This window comes from Scyliorhinus canicula, chromosome 1 (assembly GCF_902713615.1).
Source record: "Scyliorhinus canicula chromosome 1, sScyCan1.1, whole genome shotgun sequence".
Taxonomy (NCBI): Eukaryota; Metazoa; Chordata; class Chondrichthyes; order Carcharhiniformes; family Scyliorhinidae; genus Scyliorhinus; species Scyliorhinus canicula.
Genome location: NC_052146.1, coordinates 116,749,219 through 116,776,497, shown reverse-complemented (window position 1 = coordinate 116,776,497; position 27,279 = coordinate 116,749,219). Strand labels below are relative to the sequence as shown.

At 49.9% G+C, this 27,279-nt stretch overlaps 1 protein-coding gene across 1 annotated transcript in view; it reads right to left on the bottom strand.

Moving 5' to 3' along the window:
- LOC119951194 (dnaJ homolog subfamily C member 5-like) overlaps window positions 1-8,861 on the bottom strand; it is a 45,530-nt gene extending 36,669 nt beyond the window's left edge. Inside the window, exon 1 of the mRNA XM_038774593.1 lies at window positions 8,825-8,861. The gene's annotated coding sequence lies outside the window, so the exon portion shown is untranslated. The remainder of the gene's footprint in view (window positions 1-8,824) is intronic.
- Window positions 8,862-27,279: the final 18,418 nt, after the last annotated feature.

Genomic DNA, 27,279 nt, shown 5'->3' with positions numbered 1-27,279 from the left:
AACAGGAGGTGAGGCAGAGATATGGCTGTGTTGTACAGGGTAGATTAGATGCATCAAAGCATTTTCTTACATTTGGCCTCGACCCAACCAGCTTCAATTCTTTCATCAATGATCTTCCATCCATCATAAGGTCAGATGTAGGAAGGTTCACTGATTATTCCACAATGTTCAACACCATTCGCGACTCCTCAGATACTGAAGAGGTGCATCACCATACGCAGAAAGACCTGGACAACAGACAGGCTTGGGCTGATAAGTGGTAAGTAGGATTCATTCCACGCTAATGCCAGGCAATGATCATCTTCAACGAGAGAGGATCTAACCATCATCCCTTGACATTCAATGGCATTACCATCGCTGAATCCCCCACAGTCAACATCCTGGGGTTACCATTGACCAGAAATAGAACCGGACTAGATAAATACTGTGACTACAAGATCAGGTCAGAGGCTAGGAATCCTGCAGTGAGTAACTCACCTGATTCCCCAAAGCCTGTCCATCATCTAAAAAGCATAATTAGACGTGTGATGGAATACTTTCTCCACTTGCTTCGATAAATGCAGCTTCAACAACATTTCTGAAGCTTGACGCCATCTAAGACAAAGTATCTCGCTTGATTGGCACCCCTTCCACAAACATTCAATCATTTCACCACCAACAGTGGCAGCCATGTGTATCATCTACAAGACGCTCTGCAGTAATTCACCAAGGCTCCTTAGGCAGCACCATCCAAACCATAACCACTACCATCTAAAAGGACAAGGGCAGCAGATATATGGGAATATATCGGCGGCATGATAGCACAGTGGTTGGCACTGTTGCTTCACAGCGCCGGGGTACCAGGTTCGATTCCGGCAGAGGTCACTGGATGTGCAGAGTCTGCATGTTCTCCCCGTGTCTGCGTGGGTTTCCTCCGGGTGCTCCACTTTCCTCCCACAGTCCAAAGATGTGAAGGTTAGGTGGATTGACCATGCTAAATTACCCTTAGTGTGCAAACAAAGGGTAGGTGGGGTCACAGGGTTACGGGGATAGGGTGGAGGTGAGGACTTAAGTAGAGTGCTCTTTCCAAGGGCAGGTGCAGACTCGATGGGCCGAATGGCCTCCTTCTGCACTATAAATTCTATGATTCTATTATTTTAATGCCACCGCCTGGAAGTTCTCCTCCAATCACTCACCATCCTGACTTGGTAATACATCGCCATTTCTTCACTGTGGCTGGTCAAAATTCTGGAACTCCCTCCCTAACACACTTTGGGTGTGCCTACACCCCATGGAATGCAGCGGTTCTAGAAGGCAGCTCACCACCACCTTCTCAAGAGCAATAAATCACATGTCTAACTTACGCTTTGTAGATGGTGGACGAGCCATGAACATCAATATCCTGTAAATGAATCTTTAAAAATACAGAATCGCAGCACACTGAGCGGAGACACTCTGTGCATTGTTATTGTCATGGCTTCTGGAAAGATTTATCTAACATTCTCAGGGCATATAGAACGGGCAGAAGTTGCTGCTTTCTGATATTGCCAACATTCCAAAAGCTAATGTAACAAAATCCTTTAATGTACCTAATCTACCCTTTACAACACAGCCGCCCATCACTTCCTCACCTTCTGTCCCAGCGCCTCAATGCAAATCTGACAGCCTATAAAAGGCCAGAATTTCCTTGGGCTTCCTGTTACTGTAACTTCACTGGATGTGTGTCATGAGAAGGTGGGGGAAGGGGGTGGCTGCGGAGGCCAACATAGCGGGTAGCGTGTTTTGCAGAGGCGGCTCACCATTGGCCAGGGTGGGATCTTCCAGACCCGCAGATGTCGACAGCTCTTTCCGTTGTTTGCATCCACCACCAGGGAACCTGTGATAGGGGTCACATTGGCGGGACCGGAAGATCACACCGACAAGAAGGGCTGGAATTTGATCCACATCCACCAGGAAATGTAAACCACAAGGCACAGCCTTGCCTTACAAAAAAAAAAAATTCTTGTTGTGCTGTTTCTTCCTGGCTAAATTGTCCTGGTTATTTCTGCCCTTCTTCCAATGTCACATTTCACTTTCTGGATGATAGTTACTCAGGTGCTACTCACTCTCCTCTACCTCCCAAAAATGTCATACCTTATGCATACGGATAAACAGTAAGAGTCAAACTGTCTGTTACACATTGGGCTGATGCATCACCAAGCCCAATGGTCCCCTAATCCTCACACAAGTAAATTCCAATAGGAGACAGTGGAAACTGTTTAGGGGCAGGAACCACAGCCATATTTCACCTTTCATACCCTATGATGAGATTAAACAAAACAATATACCCCCTCCGTTACCACTCCCAACACCATCCCGCCTGAGGACAGCTAACTTAACTGGGTTTGGTTTGAGACATTGCGAATCTATAAGGCTCAGTTACCCAGGTAGGGGCTGGTTTAGCACAGGGCTAAATCGCTGGCTTTGAAAGCAGACCAAGGCAGGCCAGCAGCACGGTTCAATTCCCATACCAGTGCCCTGAGCAGGCGCCAGAATGTGGCGACTAGGGGCTTTTCACAGTAACCTCATTTGAAGCCTACTTGTGACGATGAGCAATTTTCATTTTTCCTTTTCCTATCCAATGGGTAAGCTTGCCAATGCTTTTGTGGGGTGGGGGGGGGGGGTCATGGACAGGTATCCAGCCACAAGTTTATATCTGAACAGCTGTTTGTTGGAAACACCACAACAAGCCTCCCCAAAGAGTTGATTGGCTGTATGTTACACCCCCCACCATGTGCTGAGAAAGGGCTGAAGAATGGAGTGGGCTATTATTGTCTTTGTATTATCACACTGTTCCCTTGGAGAATAGAGTGAAGGAGAGGCAGTACTCTGAGGCTGACTTACAGCCGGACACCCACAATGTGAGCCATAATGCCAACTCCAGCAGCAAAACAATAAGCAAAGATGCTAAAATAAAGGAGACCCCTGTTGTGTTATGTACTCTGGGAGAACACAGGCTGCAACTGAATGCAGCTTTAACCAAAATATACTCCAGATCTTGAAGTTAGTTCAATCTGATTCATTGAACCACGGTTAGCACAATTCTCTATGAGTTCGACTCTCTGCTAACCTAAGTGTGGTTACTCTGTCTGACTGAACCAGACTAGCTCTTAGCCCCGTGCTGGAGGTATGATACTGTAAATACACCCTGACTCACTCTGTAGATATTCATCAGTGGAAAGAGGCAGAATGTGAGTGCCTCGTGCCTTTTATAGTGAGATACCACTATCTGCCAGTCTGTGCCTGTCTGTATATCATTATCTGCATGTCTGCATATCATGACAACTCCTACTTTATAAGATAAATGCAATAAATGCAATAACCTATGCAGAAGCTGTGTGATCAGTAACACAAAACATTGCGTTATCAAATATTCAGGCATGCCTTCAACCAACGTTGGCAACATCAAGTTGGACTGTCCTTCCATGCGTCATTCCCAGCATAGGCAAGAAGCTATAAAAACTTTCAAGCTATATTTTTTAAAAACACAAAAGACTGTTCAAATAACTGCTGCAAATCAGATGCCTTTTGAGAGTATCACCTCCAGACAACCATCAGACTCAAGCAGGGGTGGCAGGCGGCACAGTGGTTAGCACTGTTGCTTCACAGTGCCAAAGTCCCGGGTTCGATTCCAGCTTGGGTCACAGGTCTGTGTGGAGTCTGCACGTTCTCCCTGGGTCTGCGTGGGTTTCCGCCGGGTGCTCCAGTTTCCTCCCACAAGTCCCACAAGATGTGGGGCGCGATTCTCCCGAGTCACGAAAACTCGGGAAGCTGGCGTCAAAAACAGATGCGTTTGATGCCAGCCTCCGCTCCCCCGACCGGGAACCGATTCAGCACCCCGGTCGGGGCTAGCATCGCGCGGCCTTGAACTCCGGCATCGCGGGCTTAACGAATTTCGTTAGGCCCGCTAGCCAGAGTTAGCGACGGCTGACGCGTCAGATGACGTCAGCTGCGCATGCGCGGATTGGACGACTCCAACCCGCGCATGCGCGGATGACGTCATCGCGCTTGTGCGTGAAACCCGTGCATGCGCGGGCCGTTATGCCCCGCAGAAGCCCCGCGGATGGATCCATCGGGGTGGCGGAGGGAGAAAGAGTGCGCGGGGTAAGTACCCGCTGCCCGCGATCGGTGCCCACCGATCGCGGGCCCATGGCACCCTTGGCACGGCCGTGGTACTGCCGTGCCAATCGGTGCCATGGTTCCCCAGATCGGGACTTTACGGCCGTTTTTACGAACGGTCAGACCAGGTGTGTTTTACGTTCATAAAAACGGCCGTAAAGGCCTTGGAAATCGGCCCATCGGCCAGGGGTGAATAGCTCCTCGCCGTAAAAAAACGGCGGGCAGCGATTCGTGTCGGGAGGCGGGCGTGGGGGGGGGGCGGAGAATAGCGGGAGGGCGTCAGACCAGCGTGTCCGTAAAAATTTATGCCGCCCGCTATTCTCCGAATTTTCGTGACCGCGGAGAATTGCGCCCGTGCTTGATAGGTGAATTGAATGTTCTGAATTCTCCCTCTGTATAACCGAACACGTGCCAGAGTGTGGCTACTAGGGGCTTTTCACAGTAACATCATTGCAGTGTTAATGTAAGCCTACTTGTGACACACTAATAAAGATTATTATATTATAATTAAATATGGATATTCACTTCATCCGGAAAATTCACATTCCCTTTGTTTATGGATGAACTGTCAACAAACAATTAATAATAATCGCTTATTGTCACAAGTAGGCTTCAATGAAGTTACTGTGAAAAGCCCCTAGTTGCCACATTCCGGCGCCTGGTTTCCGACTGATTTTCTTTCTCTCTCACCATGGACAAATGACCCCTCCAAATACAATAGCATGATAGATGCCCCCCCCCCACCCCGAGGCATGATTCTCAGTGGTGGGAGGCAGCCCAACATTGGCCTGCAGTGGAATCTTCTGGTCCTACCGCTGTCAATGGGATTTCCCATTGAATCCACCCTACGCTGCCAGGAAACCCACAGCGGTGGTGCGCTGTCGGCAGAACCAGCAACTCTCACTGGCGAGAGCGGCCGGAAAATCCCCTCCATTGTGTATTGGACAACTATGAATTAATTCCCATTGAACTTTCATCATGTAATGACGGTCCCTCATGCAAACCAGATTGGTAAATTTCAAGTGTCACACAGCAGCTAAGGATGTTTACTGACCTTACACACCTCCTTATTTGGAAAAAGACTTTGGACTTGTACAAGGTTCCATAGAAGAGACAGCCATCTTTGTTCCCCGCTTTTCTAGCAGTATGAAGCTATTCTGGACTGAATTCCTTCAGAGGAAGAAACCAGCAGAAAGCCAATGGAAAAGCTACAGTCAATTAAGCAGCCATGGTAATAGACACCCACACCTTGAAAGTGTGAGAAATGCTCTCTCCAAGCTTTTGCAACAGCAAATTCACTTAAGAATCAACCATAAGACCATAAGATGAGTGCAGCTCCAACAACACTCAAGAAGCTCGCCACTATCCAGGACATAGCAGTCCACTTGATTGTTCCCCCTTCCACAAACATTCAAACACTCCACCGCCAACAAACAGTGGCATCTGTGTGGACCATCTACAAGATGCACTGCAGGAATTCACCAAGGTTCCTTAGACAGCACCTTCCAAACCCATGACCAGGGACCGGTGCCGGGATCTGAGACCTCCGCGGTGCCTGTAACCGATGCGGCCAGGGATGCGGTGCAGAGGGCAAAGTGTCCCCAAAGTTTCTGGTCAATGGTGATCCCCAAGATGTTAATAGTGGGGGATTCAGCGATGGCAATAATTGGAAATGTATGTCAGGAAACATTGTCTATTGCCAGTTATACAACATAGAACAAACTAAAAATTACTGTCAGGTTGTCCAAAATTATTTTGGAAATCAAGTAAGAAAACCTTTATTAAAATGCCTTCAAAGCTATTCACAGTAAGTAACAGTAAGAAGTCTTACAACACCAGGTTAAAGTCCAACAGGTTTGTTTTGAATCACTAGCTTTCGAAGTGCAGCTCCTAACTCAGGTGAATGTTTCAGTAAGCAACATCTGTACACACTTCACAATGCTTAAACATTTTATCGGAGAACTCTTTAAAACCTCTTCATGGTTTTTGCAATGTTTACACCTTCCATTTAAATGTCGTGAAAATTAAAATAATTGTCAGGAGTTTGAGAATATTAACTAGGCTGAAACTCCTGTGCCAGTACTGGGGAGTTCTGCACTGTCAAACATGGCAGGTGGAATTCTTTCAAAAAATGACTGTAAGTGCCATCTCTGATGGGAAGCACGGTGCAATTCCAGTTCGGTGGGCTGGCGTGATCCCGACCACAATCTCCCCCAACTTAGTCATTTTTTGGAGGGGGTGTGATTGGCACTGGCATTGATAGGGCGGGACCAAAGACGGCAGCTGGTCCAAAGCCACAGAGATTTTTAAACGGCGCCCCAATCTAAAAGTAGGTCCCCCACGCCGGACATTGGGATCCCCTGTCAATGACCACCAGCATCAACCTCTTCACCACCCTCCCCCCAACCCCCCCAAGGATGACTGACATCAGGGCATTGGGGTCCACCCAATGAGTCTCCCCGCAGGCTCTTCCTCTTGCCCCATCCCCTTCAGGCCCTCCCCCTGTCCAGCCCTGTCCATCAGGCCTCGCTCCATCAGACACTCCTTACCTCTTTCAGGCATGACCCTTGACAGTTAGCACTGCCAGGATGTCAGGTTGGCACTGCTGGCTTGGCACTACCAGGTTGCCAAGGGGAAGTGCCAGGGCACTGCCCGGCCATGTCCCTGACCAGCCAAGAGCTACAAAGGCCTCCGAGCCCCCGGCGTGATCATCACAGCGGCGAACATCATTGCAGGCAGGACTGCAACGAAAGTTGCTTGGAGAGCAACGAAAAGTCAATGGACGTCTTCGGGTTGGGCATAGTTAAACCTGGTTTTATACCCTGGACTGAACAGTAGAATAAAGCAGTAAAGGGTCTTGCTCCTGATTGCTCTGCAGTGATCTCTATGTGTCTGCAAGAATGTCAATGCAACATGACTGTCCGCAACCCACATGAGAAGGACTTATGAGATTGAGGGGTGCTGGTGGAACTAGAGCCACAAAAGAGACAAAAGGAGATTGGTGAGACAGCAGCAACAAAATAAATCAACCCTTAAGTCAGTGTAATATATTAGAGGCAGGGGGAGATGGCTTGTGTTAAATAGATAGAATAACAGGCAAAATGTCCATTCTCAGTTACACCACAGTGCACCAATGTATCCGATTTTTACAAATCTCACTATTTACAATGATCCTTTCTATGATTGGCTTGGGCAGAGTTTGGAGTCTGGATGACCAGAAACCTCAGAAATGTAGTGCGGAATCTTACCAAAATTTGCCAAAGTGCCCAGGCTCCCATTGAAAAAACTCTGTGGTTGCACAGACCAGTTTTCTTGCCAAATCTTGAGCCTGTTCGATAAAAGAAAATTGGTGGTGCCATCACTGTGGCGGGGTGGAGCCTCATAGAGGCAGCAACTGGCTCCAAAGAGATTGGGCGCCATCTTAAAGGGCACCCCGATCAGTGCTGCAGCCTATCAGCCCCTATCACAAAGGTATTGGCAGGTATTCACTCACCCTCCAACAATCCTTGGCATTCCACTCACTCCCCTCCCTCCCCCTCCCCACCGCCAACAATCTTCAGTGTTCCGCTCCCTCCCATCCCTGTCTGACAATCCTCAATGGCATTGACCCCCCCCTCACCAACACCATGGACGTATAGCCAGTGACTACCATGCACTATACATCAATTCACCCCCCCCCACCTCCCCATGTAGCTCCCACTTGGGCCCGCTCCTGACACTTCCCCCTGGCATAGGTTGGCAATGCCAACCTGTGTCAAGTAATGACAGGACGCTGCCTGGATAAGTCTCTCTAGCCCCGGGGCTATACCTACCTCTGCTCCGCGGAGGGACCCCCTTGACTGCCTCATGCCTGGCCAAAGCTGTTGTAAATCTTGCCGAAGTGATGTCAAATGGGCGAGGTATTAATATTTACTGAGGATGCATCAAGTGGCGGGGCCTCTGCTATAAACATTGAAATCCATGAAAATGTATTAAAATGAGATCCACACCATTTGTGGGATAGCTGTGGCGCGAATCGTGTTTTGCTGATTCTCGTGCGATTTTCAAAATCACCCCCTAAATTCTATTATTAAAAATCACTTTGGACTAAAAAGAAATGTATTTTTCCCTTACAGATTTTACGCTGCAGATAGTTTTTAAGGTTTGCATTTTACTCCGACACACACCCTCTGCTCTCTTACCCATTCCCTCTCTGAGTCCATCCCCACCGCTCCACATTCCCCTCAACAGTTAACCCTCCCATGCTCGGCTGATCTCCTACTCATCTGCTCTCTCATTGTTCCCTTATCCATTTCTGTCTCCACACAACCACTCTCCTCCATTCTTCCCTGTTCCCACTCCTCCGGTCTTCCATTCCCTCTTTCCTGGTCTCCATTTCCTTCTTTCCCACTCTCCTGCTGTTCATGTGCTCTTAATCTCACCCCACTCCTCCAATCCCCTCGCTTCCATTCCCCCTCTTCCCCTGCTCCCTTGCTTTCATTTTTCCCTCTTCAGTGCACGCCAACACTCTCCCTCTACCCCACCGACCAATCTTGCTTTCCGTCAACTTTTGATTTTGTCACTTTTACACCAATAGCCCAGCAATCACAGCCAAGAACAGCACACAAAGCAACTTCTTCCCTATGTGCCTTTTCAACTGAAGTCGCGAAGAGCTCTCACGCAGGCATTTTCAATGTGGGTTTCTTACCTTTAGTCTTTAAATGAATCCAATGTGGGCAGACAATAACTCCGCTGGTTAGATTATGGCTTGGCAAGAAACTTTGTACATTGACTTCCTGAATTCAGCTTTTGAAGGTCTACTCTGTGCATGTAACAGGTCTTGTGGTCAGTACCAATCAGAAAGAGAAACTGCCTTTCAGATTAGAGGACATAAGACACACCTCCTGACTGGCATATAACATATATTGTCATATATATATTAGATTCATTGAGAATGTCAATTTCAACTAACTACAGTGGCTCTATTTGTGCAATATCGCACCCAGCATGGAACTGAGCTATACCCAGGCTAGAACATGATTTGGAAATGCCGGCGTTGGACTGGGGTGAGCACAGTAAGAAGTCTTACAACACCAGGTTAAAGTCCAACAGTGTTCTCCAAGGCGGCCTTCAGGACACGCGACAACGCAGAATTGCCGAGCAGAAACTATAGCCAAGTTCCGCACGCATAAGTGCGGCCTCAACCGGGATCTTGGATTCATGTCGCATTACATTCGCACCCCACCATCTGGCCTGGACTTGCAAAATCCTACCAACTGTCCTGATTTGAGACAATTCACACCTCTTTAACCTGGGATTACCCCTATCTCTGGATCTGAAAAGATTTGATTATCCGCAAATGCTCGCATTCCAAGCATTGTCTGGCATCTTTGACTTTGCCTATATATATGTTTCTGGAACATACCTCTCCATTCACCTGAGGAAGGAGCAGTGCTCCGAAAGCTCATGTTTGAAACAAACCTGTTGGACTTTAACCTGGTGTTGTGAGACTTCTTACCAGGCTAGAACAAGCCTCAATCCCTGACTTACATCCAGTTAGTAAGGCTGCTACATGCAGACAAGAGCATTTGATGGGCCTTGGGCTTAGTTAAAGAGACAATCAGCTGGGGCTCCCCCATCTGATCACTATCAGAAACCCTCCCCCCCCCCACGTGTTAAGTGCGTGTTTGCCATGTGACTTAGGCTATGATGTTATTCGTTGTTCAATAGTCAGTGGAGATTCACCATCTAGAGATGTAGTATTAGGGTCCATAAGGTCAGAAAGTTTTTTTTTTTTTTAAATAATTTTTATTGAAGAGATTTTTTTACATGAGAATATTTACCCCCCCTAACCATAGACTATTACACAATATTCCCTCTTAACAGATATCCCCCCCCCGCCCAACCCCCCGCGCGCGCTGTCCCTCCCCCCCCTCCCCCCCCAAAAAACAAACAAAGCAACAATTAACATCAAACATGAACTGCGAACAAATTTGTCCGCATTACAACCTTAAATAACCCACAACCCCCGTTGTTGCCACCCCCCCCCTCCCCCCCCCCCCCCCCCCCCCCGGTTGCTGCTGCTGCGACCTCTGCACCCTATCTTTGAGCCAAAAAGTCGAGGAAGGGCTGCCACCGCCTGAAGAACCCTTGTACCGACCCTCTCAGGGCGAATTTGACCCTTTCCAACTGGATAAAGCTTGCCATGTCATTAATCCAAGTTTCCACGCTTGGAGGCCTCGCGTCCTTCCACTGTATCAGTATCCTTCTTCGCGCAACTAGGGACGCAAAGGCCAGTATTCCGGCCTCTCTCGCCTCCTGTACCCCCGGCTCCACCCCAACCCCAAAGATCGCTAGCCCCCATCCTGGTTTGACCCTGGATCCCACCACCCTCGACATCGTCCTTGCCACCCCCTTCCAGAACTCCTCCAGTGCCGGACATGCCCAAAACATATGGACATGGTTCGCTGGACTTCCCGAACACCTGACACATCTGTCCTCACCCCCAAAGAACCGACTCATCCTTGTCCCCGTCATATGGGCTCTATGTAGCACCTTAAATTGAATGAGGCTAAGCCTCGCACACGAGGAGGAAGAATTAACCCTCTCCAGGGCATCAGCCCATGTCCCATCCTCTATCTGCTCTCCCAGCTCCCCCTCCCACTTGTCTTTCAGCTCCTCTACTGATGCCTCCTCAGCCTCCTGCATTACTTTGTATATGTCCGATATCCTCCCCCCTCCGACCCAGACCCCCGATAGCACCCTATCGCTCGCCCCCCTGCTGGGGAGCAAGGGGAACCCTTCCACCTGGCGGCTAGCAAATGCCTTCACCTGCAAATGTCGAAACACGTTTCCCGGGGGGAGCCCGAATTTCTCCTCCAGCTCTCTCAGGCTCGCAAACCTCCCATCTACAAACAGATCCTTCAGCTGCCTGATGCCCACCCTGTGCCAGCTCTGAAATCCCCCATCCATGTTCCCCGGGATGAATCTATGGTTCCCTCTTAACGGTGCCTCCATCAGACCTCCCACTTCCCCCCTGTGTCGCCTCCACTGCCCCCAGATCTTGAGGGTGGCCGCCACCACCGGGCTCGTGGTGTACCTCGTGGGAGGGAGCGGCCATGGCGCCGTTACTAGGGCCCCCAGGCTTATGTTGCCACAGGACGCCCTCTCCATTCGTTTCCAAGCTGCCCCCTCCCCTTCCATCATCCACTTGCGCACCATCGACACATTAGCCGCCCAGTAATACCCCGAAAGGTTGGGTAATGCCAGCCCCCCACTCTCCCTACTCCGCTCCAAGAAGACCCTCCTCACCCTTGGGGTGCCATGCGCCCACACGTAGCTCATGATGCTGCTCGTCACCTTTTTGAAAAAGGCCCTAGGGAGGAAGATGGGCAAGCACTGAAATAAAAACAAAAACCTTGGGAGGACCGTCATTTTAACGGACTGCACTCTACCCGCCAGCGACAGCGGCACCATGTCCCACCTTTTAAATTCCTCCTCCATCTGTTCCACCAGCCTAGTGAAGTTCAACTTGTGGAGAGTCCCCCAGTTCCTAGCCACCTGCACCCCTAAATATCTAAAACTCTTTCCTGCTCTCTTCAACGGGAGTCTCCCGATTCCCTCTTCCTGGTCCCCTGGGTGTATCACAAATACCTCACTCTTACCCAAGTTAAGCTTGTACCCCGAAAAGTCCCCGAATTCTGCTAGCAGTTCCATCACCTCCGGCATTCCCCCTACTGGGTCTGCCACATATAGCAGCAGGTCGTCCGCGTATAGCGATACCCGGTGCTCCTCCCCGCCCCTTGTCAGCCCTCTCCACCCCCCTGAGCCCCTCAGTGCCATCGCCAACGGTTCAATTGCCAGTGCGAAGAGCAGGGGGAACAAGGGGCACCCCTGTCTGGTCCCCCGGTGGAGCCCAAAATACTCCGATCTCCTACCATTCGTCACTACACTTGCCGTCGGGGCCGAATAGAGCAGCTTCACCCATTTAATAAATCCCTCCCCAAATCCAAACCGTTCCAGCGTCTCCCACAGGTACTTCCACTCCACCCTATCAAATGCTTTCTCCGCGTCCAATGCCACCACTATCTCCGCCTCCCCCTCCACTGCCGGCATCATGATGACGTTTAGCAGTCTCCGCACGTTCGTATTAAGCTGCCGCCCTTTCACAAAACCCGTCTGGTCCTCGTGTATCACCCCTGGCACACAATCCTCTATCCTGGTAGCCAGGATCTTTGCCAGCAGCTTGGCGTCCACATTCAGGAGCGAGATAGGCCTATATGACCCACACTGCACGGGGTCCTTGTCCCGCTTCAAGATAAGAGAGATCAGTGCCTGCGACATTGTCGGGGGCAGAGCCCCCCCCTCCCATGCCTCGTTGAAGGCTCGCACCAGCACGGGGCCCACCAGATCCGCATATTTTTTGTAAAATTCCACCGGGAACCCGTCTGGCCCCGGCGCCTTCCCCGACTGCATATGCCCAATCCCCTTGACTAGCTCCTCTAACCCTATCTGCGCCCCCAGCCCCTCTACCAGCTCCTCTTGGACCTTGGGGAACCTCAGTTTGTTCAAGAAGCCCTCCATCCCCCCTCCCCTCGTCGGCGGCTCTGACCGATACAGCTCCTCATAGAAGTCTCTGAAAACCCCATTTACTTCTGGCCCCTTCTGCACTATGTTCCCACCCCTCTCCCTCACTCCCCCAATTTCTCTAGCCGCATCTCGCTTGCGGAGCTGATGCGCCAGCATCCTACTCGCCTTCTCCCCATACTCATAAATCGCGCCCTGTGCCCTTCTCCACTGTGTCTCCGCCTTTCTGGTGGTCAACAGGTCAAACTTAGCCTGCAAACTACGCCGTTCCCCCAGCAGCCCCTCCTCTGGTGCCTCCGCATATTTCCTATCCACGTCCAGAAGCTCCCCCACCAGCCTCTCCCTCTCCTGTCTCTCCCTCCTTTCCCTATGTGCCCGTATGGAGATCAGCTCCCCCCGGATCACCGCCTTCAGGGCCTCCCATACCATCCCCACCTGCACCTCCCCCGTGTCATTAATGTCCAGATATCTCTCAATGCTCTTCCGGACCCTCTTACACACCTCCTCATCCGCCAGCAACCCCACATCCAGACGCCATAGCGGACGCTGGTCTCGCACCTCTCCCATTTCCAAATCTACCCAGTGTGGCGCGTGGTCTGAGACCGCTATGGCCGAGTACTCCACTTCCCGTACTTTCGGGATCAGTCCCCTGCTTAATACAAAAAAGTCAATTCTAGAATAGACTCTGTGGACATGGGAGAAAAAGGAATACTCCCTCGCCCTCGGCCTCCCAAACCTCCAGGGGTCCACCCCTCCCATCTGCTCCATAAACCCCCTTAACACTTCTGCCGCTGCCGGCCTCCTACTCGTCCTTGAACTCGATCTGTCCAACACGGGGTCCAGCACTGTGTTGAAGTCCCCCCCCATGATCAGGCCCCCTGCCTCCAGGTCCGGAATGAGGCCCAGTAGGCGCCTCATGAAGCCAGCGTCGTCCCAGTTCGGGGCATACACGTTAACCATCACCACTTTCTCCCCCTGCAGCCTACCCTTCACCATGACATATCTACCCTCTTTATCCGCCACCACCTCCGCTGCCACGAACGACACCCTCTTCCCTACCAGGATCGCCACCCCTCGGTTCTTTACGTCCAGTCCTGAGTGGAACACTTGCCCCACCCACCCCCTTCTCAGGCGGACCTGGTCCGCCACCTTCAAATGGGTCTCTTGTAGCATTGCTACATCCGCCTTCAGCCCCTTCAAATGCGAGATTACTCTTGTTCTCTTGACCGGCCCATTCAGCCCCCTCACATTCCAAGTTATCAGCCGGGTCGAAGGGCAGCCCGCCCCTTTCCCCCGCCGACTAGCCATATCCTGTCCCCTGCTCGCCCCGAGTCAGCCCTCCCTTTCTGACCCGCTCCCCATGGCGATGGCGCCCCCCCCCCCCCCCCCCCCCCCCCACCCCTCCAGTCCTCAACTTCTCCTCCCTGGCCTTTTCAGCAGCAACCCGGTAGCCCCCCCTTCCCCCCTCCCCCTCCCCCCCCCCCACCCCCCTCCCCCCCCAGGCTAGGACCCTTCCTAGCCGCGACGCACCCTCCATAGTACTTCCGTGAGTCAGCTGATTTACGCTGACCCGGCTGCCCCTGCCACACTCCGGCTCCTCCCGGCATGGGGGGACGTCCCCCCCCTTACCACCCCTCCTTGACCCCGCTCCAGCGCGGGAAAGGGAGCCATTGCTGACCACGCCCCTTACTCCCACCCCCCTCCCTCCTCTGCCCCGTGCGCGGGAAACCAGAGGAAAGCCCGCGCTTTCGTCCTGACCCTCCCCGCCCCTCCATCTTCAGTTCCACCCCCGTCCCCGATCTCCCCCCGATAAATACAAAACAACCAAAAACCCCACAAGAAACACATACCCCCGGCACTCCCCCCCCACCCCGCCCTCCCACCATAACATTATAAATAACAGGAAAAAGAGAGAAAAAACTGGTATAGAGAACAAAAAGGGTCCAAAAATACGGCCAAGTGAAAATCCAGCCAACAGAAAGCCACGTGTCCAGCTTAAAGTACCAGAGCGGCAACGACCGCCAAGTATCCCCTGGTTCTAGTTCGAGTCCAGCCTTTCTTCCTGGACAAAGGCCCACGCCTCCTCCGGGGACTCGAAATAGTGGTGCTGGTCCTTGTAGGTCACCCACAAGCGCGCTGGCTGCAGCATCCCGAATCTAATTCTCTTGGCATGCAGCACCGCCTTCGTCCGGTTGAACCGGGCCCGCCGCTTTGCCACCTCCGCACTCCAGTCCTGAAAGATCCTCACCGTCGAGTTCTCCCATTTGCTGCTCCTCTCTCTCTTGGCCCACCTCAGCACCCTCTCCCGGTCACTGAATCGCTGGAACCGAACCAGCACCGCCCTCGGGGGTTCGTTTGCTCTCGGCTTCCTGGCCATTACTCTGTAGGCCTCCTCCAATTCCAGGGGCGAAGGGACGGCCCCTGCCCCCATCAGTGAGCCCAGCATTTCTGCCACATACCCCTGAAGGTCCGACCCCTCCAGCCCTTCTGCCAGGCCCAGGATCCTCAGGTTTTTCCGCCTCATGCGGGTATCCATCTCCTCCAATCGGTTCTGCCATCTCAGGTGGAGTGCCTCGTGCACCTCCACCTTTCCCACGAGGACCGTGGCCTCCTCCTCCCTCACAGTCATCTCCTGCTGCAGCTCCCGAATTGACGCCTCTTGGGTCGCCTGCGCCCCCATCAGCCTGGTGGTCGTCGCGTTCATCGACTCCAGCAGCTCCACTTTCAGCTCCGTGAAGAAGCGCAGGAGAGCGGCCTGCTGCTCCGCCGCCCATGTCCTCCAGTCCTCGGGTGCGCCGCCGGCCGCCCTTTTGGATTTCTTCCCCCGCTTTTTTCGGGGAGCTGCTGCCGCTTTTTTTCCTGCCCCACTTCGGGTGACGACCATAAATTGGACGGGGTTCTCCTCTGGGAACCTTCCCCCACCGGGAATTGCCGTTCCAGCGCCGTTAGGGGCCCTCCAATCGGCCCGAAAACACCTTCCTAACAGGAGCAGCCAAACGTGCGACTTAGCTGGTCATAGCCGCAACCGGAAGTCCATAAGGTCAGAAAGTTAGACACTAGTTACGTTGGCGCGGGTGGAGGGCACAGTTTAGTGATAGAAGCCAGGACATGTATCTGTATATATGTTTTCACATTAAACACCTGTTCACACTGTTACAACCTGCCTCGGTGTCTGTCAGATTGGTGTGAGGGGTGGGCTGGTCTGGGCTGCCACAGAAAGGGTGCAGGGGAGGAGGGTGGGAATGTGCAGACATTAGGGGTAGGCTTGGCTTGGGGACCGCAGTTCAGCCAGTGCTCCCCCTATTCCACCACCATGCCACCATCCCCCCCCCCACCCCCCGCCCTCCCCACCATCCCCACCTCCCCCATGGGATGGAATGGCCAACTCGCATGCAGGGATCACCCAGGTAGACGTTGGGAAGTGCTACCGTGGGCAGGAGTCAGATGTTGTCAAACGATGCTGAGCACCAGAGCTCATCGCAGAGCGGGTTGTCATCGTCCTCCATCCCACAGACCACACCCGCTTATTGCCAACCCAGGGCCCGCACCCTGTGGTGTGGCAAGTATGTATCATGAAGGGGGTTGCAGCTTGCAGGCGGGCGGGGGGGGGGATGATCATCAGAGGGGGGCGGGGGGTGGATGCGATGCAGTGTCTGTGCCCCCGGCCAGTCCCCTATGAGCCGGTGAACCTGGAGGTGGTCAGATCATGCCGTCCTCATTGGCCCTGCCACACACATTGCGCGGCCTCCCCTGCCTTCCTGGGCCCCGTGTCTTGCTCAACCTCGCCCTCCCTCGCATCCTCCTCATTGGATGAAGACTGACGTTAATCCTCCTCCTCCAACACGCCACCCCTCTGCTGTGCGATGTTGTGGAGGATGCAGCAGACTACCATGATGTGGGCAATCCTCTCAGCGTCATACTGGAGGGCCCCTCTGGGCAATCCAAGCCCCTGAACCGCATCTTCAGGAGACTGAAGCACCGCTCGATCACACACCTGGTCACTGGCCTCCAGATAGATGTCATCAGCCACAACAGCAGTGGATATCCCCTGTCGCCCAAGATTCGGCCCCCCAGCTGGGAGTGCATCTCAAAGAGGCCGGGAATCGTCGAGTGTCCCAGGATGAATGCGTTGTGCACACCGCACGGGTATCAGGCGCAGACATGCATGATGCACATCTGATGGTCACACACCAGCTGAACATTCATTGAGTGGAACCCTTTTCGGTTTGTGTAGAGCAGCCTGTCATCTGCAGGTTTGATAAGACCATCAATTCACGCGACACGTGGTTAGAAGTGAACAGTGGTTTTAATCGTCTTTCAACAGAGCCTACCTGTGACGAGATGAACTCCAGATGAACTGGCAGGCAGGCTCTCAGCATCAACCTTTATACTTCCAGTTGGGGGAGGAGCCATGGGTGGAGCCATGGGCGGAGCCAAGGGTGGAGCCCAGTACAAGCTCCTCATCTCCCCCTGTGGGTAGAGCCGCGCAACTACACGTGATCCAATACAATATACAGGCTCAACACATGTTGTACAATACAGTGTGGATCAGTGGGCCCCCTGTATCAAATAAAAATGCAATAAAGAAACAAACACAGACAACTGTTTTAGTAATAAAAAGGAATAAGAAAAAAAAGAGAACAGGACACAAATAAGCAGTGTATGAAAAGGAACGAAGCGGGGAGGTAGTGGAAGGATGTGGAATAGGGGGGCCCGGGTCGGGCATAAATAAGGAAATTCCATGTTTTCAGCAAGAATGTGTGAATTTAAAGATAAAGTTACAGTTCGTGATTTGAGATGGTCGGCAACTTGAAAGGATATCAAGCAGTACATAGGGTTGTGAGGTTACCGAAAAGGAGAAGCGGTACCTTTGACCGTGAATCATGAGGTCAAAGATATTGAAGTGATAAGCCATGATCGGTAAACTCAAAGGGTTGCAACTTGTAACACTACACTGGTATCAAACTGGACATGTTAACTTTGGTCGTGGGACCATTCTTAATGTCTTACTATAGTCGGACCAAACTTCTAAGTTTCAACAGTTGTCTCAATTGCTTGCTGGTGTGAACACTGGACAGTGGATTGTCTCCTCATCTGAAGCTGCATAGGCCACAGTAGTATTGACTAATGAACATAGCCTATTGAAGTGTAAGTAAGTTATTTTATATTTTTTATCAAGTAGGGATTTATCTGGCGTTCCTTCAAGTTATTCTTGCAATCATCAATATTCATTTTTCCCAATGTGGGCTATTTTTAATTAAGTTTTTATTTCAGGAATATTACCCCTACCAGCATGGAAAAGAAAAAGCATAAATCTGGGTCACTAAAACGCAAAGAACAAAAATAAGCAGAAAGGAAGGAATCAGCCAAGCGATGCAGGCCTATTACAGAGTTTATAATACCACAAGCACAATCCACATCAATATCCAGTTCTGCAACAAATAATCAAGAAGCAAGAAACAATGCTCATGGTGATAATGCAATAACATGCGAGTTACAAGAACAGAGAAGAGCTACTTTGAATGTAGAGACAAATACAAGCGCATCCATTACTAATCAACCCAGGCCCAATATTTCTTCTGGCTTCCTTGTTCCGGTATCTGTACTGCCTGTAGTTGCAACATCTGAACACATAGCTTCAACTAGTGACAGGGAATCACATATTCCTTCAAGCATAAATGACTTGGTTTCTGAAGCACATCCTGTAAATGAACCTACGCAAGAAAATGAAAGATCAATTACTGGAATCTTCCAATATCCATCACGAGCAAAGCTAAAACAGTTTTTTGCTGAACATCCACTTCAGCCACTTGATGATCTGCCATTTGATGCTCGTTTGTATGAGAGGGAAATTATGAATGACTCAGTCCCAAGAAAATGACTAACATATAACAAAGAAAATAGATGCTTATATTGTTCATACTGCTTAGCCTTTGAGTTTCCCAACACTTGTAATCTATCACCCTTTGTACGTGGCTTTAGTGACTACAGGCGTATTAGCCAGAGCTTGACTTTACATGAATCGACAACAACACACGTCAGAAATGCTCAGCAATATATCAGTGTGGTTAATGATCACACCTTAGATAAATTTTTTGCAGCATCACTAATTAAAAGGAAAGAAGAAGTATTGAAGCAGAGAAGTATTGTAATGAGGATTATAGACATCATAAAGACGTTAGGCAAACAAGCACTTCCTTTTCGAGGTCACAGAAATGAATCGGCCTACACTCTAGATAATGAGGTTCTGAATCATGGCAAGTTTTTAGCTACAGTGTAGTTGATGGCAAAATATGACCCCATTATGGCAGCTCACGTTTCTGCAGTGCAAAACAAGTCTAAACAAAGAATCAAATAATTAGAGCAACAAGGAAAGGCTCAAAGTAAAGGCCATGGTGGACTTGTTACATACCTGAATAAAACAACTATAAATATGTTAATCAAAATTTGGAAGAATATGATACAAGAAAGAATTAGTCATGAAGTTTTTCAAGCAAAATATTATTCTATTCAGGTTGATTCAACACAAGATAATTCATCCATCGATCAGTTTAGCATTATTATTCGGTATGTGCTTAAAGGTATTATCTGTGAGCGATTACTTCCAGTTGTGCCAAGTAATGATGGTACAGGACAGAGACTTTTTGATCTATTGATTGAAACATTACAGCATCTTAAAATTGACCCCGAAAAATGTTTATCTGATAGCACAGATGGCGCTGCAAGCTACCATGGCCAGTATAATGGTTTACAAAGTAAAATTGCTGATGTGGCTGATCAACATGTTTATATATGGTGCTATGCCCATGTCTTGAATTTGGTGATAACTGAAACAACAAAATGTTGTGTGCCTGCAGTTTCTTTTTTCAATTTGCTCCAGAATATAGCAACTTTTGTGAAAGCATCATACAAGAGAATGGCTGTATGGATAGAAATTGTTGGAAAACATCTAGGACAAGAAAAAATGAAACGATTAAAGCTAATTGGTGAGACCAGATGGTCAGGAAAATCCAATGTAGCAACAACTATATTTGGACGTTTTGATGATGCCGCTGCCAGTACTTTCGTAAATCTATTGACATGCTTATCAATGATACAAGATTCAGAAAAGTTTGATGCAAAAACAAAACATGAAGCAAATGTTTTACTTCAAAGTCTTCTAAAGTTTGAAACCATATTGACAGCATTTACTTACTTGTATATATTTGAAACTACAACCCCGTTATCAAGTTATCTACAGACAAGTGGTTTAGATATGTTTACTGCATGGAGTTTGGTAGATTCAGCTACAACAAAGTTGAAGGAACAGACAAGAACATTTGATAACGTTCACAGCAAGGCTTTGGAATTTGTAAATAAATGTAATGACAGGATTTCACAGATGAATATGGATGAAAATCAAACATTGGAAATTGATGCGTTGGAAACAGCATTGCCAGTTAAGAGACAGAGGAAGAAGAAAAGAATGGCAGATAAGCTTATTGATGATGAAAGAAATTCCTCAGATTCTCTAGCTGATTTTCGAGTAAATGTGTTTAGCCTAATAATGGATCGCATTGTCCAGTCACTAGAATCACGCTTTGTACAACACAAACAGTTGTATAAAGATTTGTCCTGCTTGGACCCAGCAAAGTTTAAAACTATTGCAGAGAAGGGCCTTGAAGATGAAGCATTGGAAGGAATTATTAAGCTGCTTCCACAAATCAGCAAAGACCAAGTAATATTGGAATTGTTTTCTTTTGCTTCAAACTTTGATGTATTAAAGCTATTGCTTAATGATGGTGAGAATATGGATTCCAGTTGCAACAATTGTAAAATTTGCAGCACTTGCCCATCGTGTGTACTAAAAATTCTGGCATCCAACAGACTTCATGACAAGGCATATGATAACCTTTATGAACTTTATAAAGTCATCTGCACACTATCAGTTACTCAAGTCCAATGTGAGAGGACATTTTCAAAGCTAAAGATCATAAAGACAAGGTTAAGAAATTCACTGTCTGAGGAGAATTTGGAATCATACTTGTTGCTATCCATTGAAAAGGAATTGTTAGATGAATTGGATGCAGAAGCAATTATTGGCAGATTCGCACGATCATCTAGCGAACACAAACGATTGCTCTTAATATAGTGGACTGCATGCAATGCTCTATTGTGCTTTTGAACTATCTGTTAATGTGTAAATTGTGTAGTAAACTATTTAAAAATATCAACCAATTACTTAAAATTTAAAAAAATTAATTAAAAATTCAATTATAACATTCTGTATTTACATTTGGTATCTACTGCCAGTAATATGTACAGTACATGTACACTGTAATTACTAAGAAATACACATTTTTTCCACAAAGATTTTAATTGTACCCTTTTTTCCATATGTATTTTTTGAAAATTTTATTTATTCGTTATGAAAATTAAATGATAGCATTGTAGTTGTGGGTGGGCCCCCTTTGTCTCCTGGCAACCAATATTTTTAGACCCAGTCCGCCACTGGTGTGGATTATTAGTATTTATAATTCACCACAAGGTGTTCGTGGGGCAACATGCAACCCAACGATCCCTCCCTGGACCTGGAGCATCTCGGCGATGGCGGTAAATAATAATAATAAACGTTATTATTGTCACAAGTAGACTTACATTAACACTGCAATGAAGTTACTGTGAAAAGCCTCTAGTCGCCACATTCCGGCTCCTGTTCGGGTACACAGAGGGAGAATTCAGAATGTCCAATTCACCTAACAGCACGTCTTTCGGGACTTGTGGGAGGAAATCAGAGCACCCGGAGGAAACCCATGCAGACACGGGGAGAACGTGCAGACTCCACACAGACAGCGACCCAACCTGGGACCTGGCGCTGTGAAGCAACAGTGCTAATCACTGTGCTACCGTGCTGCCCATCCCGCCGCCCGGGCTCAGTCCAGATTGAAATTGATGCATTGTGCCGACTGGACATATAGGGCCTCTGTGAGATTCCGGACAGGTCTCCACTTGGCAGCTGGAAGGACCCCGGTGCGTAAAGTTTGAGAGCGACCGTCACCTTGACGGCCACCGGGAGCGGGTGTCGTCTCACATTACCCCACGTTCCAAGATCTGGCAGATATGTCGCAATGTCCCCCTGTTCAGATAGAGACTTCGACGGCATGCCCGGTCTGGCAGGTCCCAAAGAACAGGCGCCGGTACACACAAGGCCTCATGCGGGATCTCCTTTGCACCTCCTCCTCCTTGGCCTGTTGGACGGCCGTCTCTCCATCCTCACTGGCTGCCTCCTGTCCCTCTGCGGCACGATCCGCTGCTGCACCTTCCTCCTCCTAGAGCAGCTCCAGCTCCTACAGCCGCAGGGCATCCCCCAGGGCTCCGGCAAGTAGGAAGAAGGCCACCATTGCTGGTTGGATTCCAATATCCATTGTTTGTAGGGGTTGAAAGGCCGACATGTTAGCATGGAGTGTACCGCCTGCCCAACAAGGCTCACTGGGCAATACAGTGGCCCCGATTAGTACTGCGGACTCTGCCCCCGCATGTGCACCCCCATCCCTGCATCCCTGACACCATTGGTTCTGACTCCATGGTAGTCTCTGGCCCTGGCGCCCACCCCTGCTGCCAGGGGTACCATCGGCTGGGAGCTGCCCATACCAGTGGTATGCTCCGCAGCCCCCATCTGGCACACCCTCCCCCTTGCAGCCACTGTGGGCATTGCCCTTGGGTGGGCTGCATGATGATCATGATGGGTGGGGAGTGGCATGGCAGAAGATGGGGTATGGGGGGTTTGGATGGGGGTACGCATACAGCTGGTGGCACTCTGCATAACCAAGGCTAAGTTGGGTGATCAGTGGGGTGTGCAGCAAGATGGCTGGCTTGCAAGCCGCAGTAATGGCGGTCTGTACCTGGACACCACTCCAATCCAGTAGGGGAGTCAACCTATCCCCCCCCCCAGTTTTGGCAGGGCTCCCCCCACCCACAGCCAACCCGGCCAGCGTCACGACCGGCAGCCCACGGTCACGCCTCTCCATGTCCTACCTCCACTCTCTCCCTTAGCAGCCATGGTACCTGTTTCTCGATTTTTAAAAGCACAAGTGAACCTCGGCGTTGGGAATTCCCTCCCCCCCCCCGATGGAGGCTGAGAATTGCGGAGGTGCTGGAGAACACCGGGTCGGGCCCGCTAATGATATGCCAAAGGCATTTACTATACATGCGGAGTGGAACACATTGCGCCGCAGTCGTGGGATCGGAGAATTGTAATTTTGCGTGAAACCTGCGCCCACCACGATTTCAGTGTCGGAACCGATTTTCTCCCCAATCGCGTTTCCCGATTCCGGCGTCAGCCGACGGAGACTCCCGTCTCAGTTTGCTCTATTGAAGCAGTTCTTCAGTCTGCCACAAGGTGGCAAAACTCTGTTGATCCACTTCCCTTCTCTACTGAGTTCCTGAATTCAACCTGTTGGCTTTTGGTTACTGCTGGCAAACATTTTCAAATCCCTCAGTGACCTTGTGTCTTCGTATCTCTGTTACCTTCTCTTGCCCTACAGCCGTTTGCGATTCTCATGCTGCAGTTCTGCTCACTTGCACATCCTCGATGTCCATTGCTCCACCATTGCCTTCATTCTGGCCCTGAGCTCTGAAATGCCCTCCGAAAAGTTGCTTCCTCTTCATCCCTTTCCTCTTTAATACGCTCCTTAAAACCTACCTCACGTACTAATATTTACATCACAAGCTTGGTGTCAAATTTTGTCCGGTAACTGTTATGACGACCACAAAAGCTGCGACGCTAGATCCCCCCATAGGATTCCTGTAATATGAGTTCCCCTATTGAGCGGGCAGTAGCTCTGCCTCAAGTTTGTCAGATGGTGTTTGATGAGGTGGGTGGATAGGTCGCTCTGGATTCTGTGCTTTCGCTCGGCCTCCATGTGCCACACCCTACAACGCTCGAGGTGATTGGTGGGTGCTTCTTCTCCAGTTTGTGCGTTCTAAGGCAAGCTGCATTTATGTAGGGAGACTCTGAGTGTCCTTATAGCGTTTCCTCTGTCCTCCTCGTGATCGCTTGTCATTGCGGAGCTCAGGGTAGAGCACTGGTTCTGGGTGGTTTTTGCAGGAAAAAAAGCATACACCAGTTGTCACTAGAAAAGGACCCAGGGATGACTTAGCTTTATTTCTTAACTCTCTCATTTGAAGGAATGCACGGAGAATTTGTTATGCAGTAATGTAATCAAATATAAACCCTGTTTACTAATTTTCAGCATTAAGCTTTGCTACAGTTAGAACTCTTATTATCAAGGCCCTGGGTAGTGCCATGTACCATGGAAGCAGAGACAAAGAACAGAAAAACTTGTGCTCAGGTTGAAAAGCAGATAAAGAAGGCCCAGCGCTTGTGCCTGGAGTCAGAACTTGCATCTTGCTGAACCGTCCGAGCTTGGGTGAGTTGTGACTTCACTCTTGCAACATTTCCAGAAAGAAATAACGATGGCAGTCAACAAGTGATCACATGACTTTGCATTGCAACAATGGCAGCTTAGGCAACTGTTGATGAAAGACGACACCTTCAGTGTGCAGCGCAACTTATCAGATGACATCCACATGAGAAATATCAAACGAAAAGGAGTAGCAAAGGGCTGTGCTGTCTACCAAAGGCTTTTGTCCTTTGAAATTTAGCATCTTGCATCTGTCCTGTTGAGTGCAAGCCAGAAGGTTTCAAAAGCTTGTCTCCTTTTTATCAGCAATACTAGAATCATAGAATCATAGAATTTACAGTGCAGTAGGAGGCCATTCGGCCCATCAAGTCTGCATCGGCCCTTGGAAAGAGCACCCTACCCAAGCCCATGCCTCCACCCTATCCCCATAACCCAGTAACGCCACCTAATCTTTTTGGACACCAAGAGCAATTTAGCATGGTCAATCCACCTAATCTGCACATCTTTGAACTGTGGGAGGAAACTGGTGCACCCGGAGCAGACACAGGGGGAACATGCAGACTGCACACAGACAGTGAGTGAGCCAAGCCGGGAATCGAATCTGGGACCTTGGAGCTGTGAAGCAACTGTGCTAACCACTGTGCAGCCATGCTGCCCAAATTACAACTATAGAAAAGGCTATTTGACCTAACCAGTCCGGTCTGTATTTACCGTCTGTGTCAGCGAATAGTTCTCAACACATGAAGCTGCCCAGTTCCTCCGTGTGAAGGACCAGGTTAGGTTAAGGAAGGGGTGGGTCGTGTAGGTTTTTCACTCAGGATTTGATTCAAAATCGAGGGGAGTGGCGATTTTAATGAGCAAAAAAATGGGATTTGTGAGTGCGAAGGAGGTGAGGGATCCGGGTGGGGGATATGTGATTGTGAGTGGGGTATTGGAAGGGGCACCGGTAGTGTTGGTAAATGTGTATGCCCCAAATTGGGATGATGTGGGTTTTAAGAGGGGGTTGCTGTCAGCGATCCCAGATTTGGCCAGGCACCAGTTGATCATGGGAAGAGATTTTAACTGTGTCCTAGAGCCGAAGGTGGATAGGTCGAGCCCCAGGTCGATGGGTAAGGTACAAATGGCGCAGGATCTGGGGGGGTTTATGGAGAGGATGGGTATGGTGGATCCATAGCGCTTTCAGAGCCCAGGGGGATGGGAGTATTCCTTCTTTTCACACATCTATAAAGTTTTTTCGAGGATTGATTACTTTGTAGTGAGTCGGGAGATTTTGGTTGAGGTGGAGGGTGCAGGGTGCAGAGTATATGGGGATAGTTATCTCGGACCATGTGCCCCACTGGCTGGACATTCGGTTTAAATTGGGATGAGAGCAGAGGTCGGGGTGGAGGTTTGACTCGGGGTTGTTGGCGGATGGAGATTTTTGTGATAAGGTGCAGGTGGCGATTAGGAGTATGTGGAGTTGAATCAGAATGGGGAGGTGTCGGTGGCCATTTTGTGGGAAGTGGTCCGGGGGAAAATTATTTTGTTTAAGGCCCATGCGGATAGGAAAAGGAGGGAGGAACATGACCGTCTAGTGAGCAAGGTAGTGGAGATGGTCAGGGAATATTCGAGGGTGCCCACCATGGAAGGATTGGCGAGGAGGAAAAAGTTGCAGGGCCTGTTTGACAGGCTGACAACAGGGAGGGTGACAGGGCAACTGCGTAGGGCAAGGAGGGTACAATATGTGTATGGGGAGAAGGCGAGCCACATGCTGCCCAGTTGCGGAGGTAGGCTGCATCTAGGGAAATAGTGAAGATACGGACTGGGGCTGGGGATGTGGTGTCAGAGCCAGGGAAGATAAATGAACCATTTAGGGAGTACTAACAGGGACTTTAGGAGGCGAACCCACGAGGCGAGGAGGGGGACATGGGGCGGTTTCTGGACAAGCTGGAATTTCCCCAGGTGGAGAAGCAAAGAGGCAGGTGTTGGAGGTTTAGGTATTTGAGGATTCAGGTAGTGAGAGAATGGACGGGGCTCCATAAGTGGAACTTAACGAAGCTGGTGGAGGAGGCCAGGGAGGATCTTAAGAGGTGGCATACACCGCACTTAACACTGGCGGTAAGGTCCAAGTGGTGAAAATGAATATTCTGCCGATGTTCTTGTTTATCTTTCAAGCTCTCCCGATTTTTGTACCAAAGGCCTTCTTTTAGAAAGTGGACATGATCATTTCTGACTTTATATGGGCAGGGAATGTGCCGAGGGTGGGGAGGACCCTGCTACAGAGGCAGCAAGGGGGGTTTGACGTTGCCAAACTTGCTTCATTATTATTGGCGAATGTGGACAAGGAGCAGCGATGGTAGGAAAGAGAAGGGGTAAAGTGGGTTAGGATGGAGGGGGAATCTTGTAAGGGGTCGAGTTTGAAGACTATGTTGACGGCAGCAATGCCAATGGCTCCGAGTAGATATTCAAGGAGCCCGGTGGTTCAGTCCACGTTGAAGATATGGAATCAGTTGAGGAGGCATTTTAGGGTGGAAGGGATATCGGTTGTAACGCCGCTGTGCGAGAATCATGAGTTTGAGCGGGGGGGGGGGGGGGAGGAGTTGGAAGGAGAGATCAATTGGGGAGCATGGAGTGAGGCACTGCGTGGGGCAAATGGGACCTCCTTGTTTGCAAGAATGAGCCTGATACAGTTTAAGGTGGGCACAGGATGCATATGAATCGGGCGAGAGTGAGTGGGTTCTGTCAGGGAGTAGCAGATGAGTGTGGGAGCGGGGGCCAGCGAATCATACGGTTTTTGGGGTTGCGAAAAATTGGGAAGATTCTGGGCCGGAGTGTTCACGGTCTTAGCCAGGATAGTGGAGGAGGAGGTGGACCCGGACCCTTTGGTGGCGATATATATGGGGTTTCAGAGAAGCCGGAGCTCATGGAGAGTGGAAGGCCGATGTCTTGGCCTTCGCCTCTCTGATTGCACAGCGTCGAATTTTGCTGGAGTGGCGTTTGGCATCGCCACCAGGGTAGCGGCTTGATTGGGTGACCTGTACGAGTTCCTGTGATTAGAGAAGATAAAATATGAGTTAAAGGGCTCTTCAGGGGGGTTTGAGGACAGGTGAGGGATGTTTGTGACCGTGTTTAATGGGCTGTTCGTCGCACGGGGGGGGGGGGGGGGGGGGGGGGGGGGGAATCTGTACAGACTGTA